The sequence below is a fragment of the Nanorana parkeri genome, unplaced genomic scaffold (genome assembly GCF_000935625.1).
Source record: "Nanorana parkeri isolate BGI_ZX_2015 unplaced genomic scaffold, ASM93562v1 scaffold371, whole genome shotgun sequence".
Classification (NCBI taxonomy): Eukaryota; Metazoa; Chordata; class Amphibia; order Anura; family Dicroglossidae; genus Nanorana; species Nanorana parkeri.
The window spans coordinates 1,287,757-1,288,603 of NW_017306639.1; positions in this window are offsets into that span (position 1 = coordinate 1,287,757).

Genomic DNA, 847 nt, shown 5'->3' on the forward strand with positions numbered 1-847 from the left:
CCCCATACATGTCCCCCAGGGCAGTACCCGGACCCCCATACATGTCCCCCAGGGCAGTACCCGGATCCCCATACATGTCCCCCAGGGCAGTACCCGGATCCCCATACACCTTTTATGGCCAATAAATGGCATATAAGCCTTTAATCATTGACTTCGAGTTTGAAATCGAACCGAACACGGGGGCTGTTCGGCTCATCACTACTCATGACCCCTGTACTCCATGTGTTACCTACTCATGACCACTGTACTCCATGTGTTACCTACTCATGACCTCTGTACTCCATGTGTTACCTACTCATGACCTCTGCACTTTGTATGTTACATACTCCTGATTCCTACTTTCTTGACTCCTGTGTTACTCACTCCTGACCCCTGCACTACTACTGAACCCTGCATTACTTACTACTGAGCTCTGAATTATGTGTTACTGGCTACTGTCCCCCACTCATGACTCCTGTAATCCATGTGTTACCTACTCATGACCCCTGCACTCCTTGCATTAACTGCTCATGACCCCTGTGCTCCATGCGTTGCCCACTGATGACCCCTGTACTCCATGCGTTGCCCACTGATGACCCCTGTACTCCATGCGTTGCCCACTGATGACCCCTGTACTCCATGCGTTGACCACTGATGACCCCTGTACTCCATGCGTTGCCCACTGATGGCCCCTGTACTCCATGTGTTTCTTCCTCCTGACCTCTTTATTCTGTGCCACCTACTCCTGACCCCTGCACTCTGTATGTTACATACTCCTGACCCCTGCACTCTGTATGTTACATACTCCTGACCTCTATATGTTACATACTCCTGACCCCTGCACTCTGTATGTTACATACTCCTGACC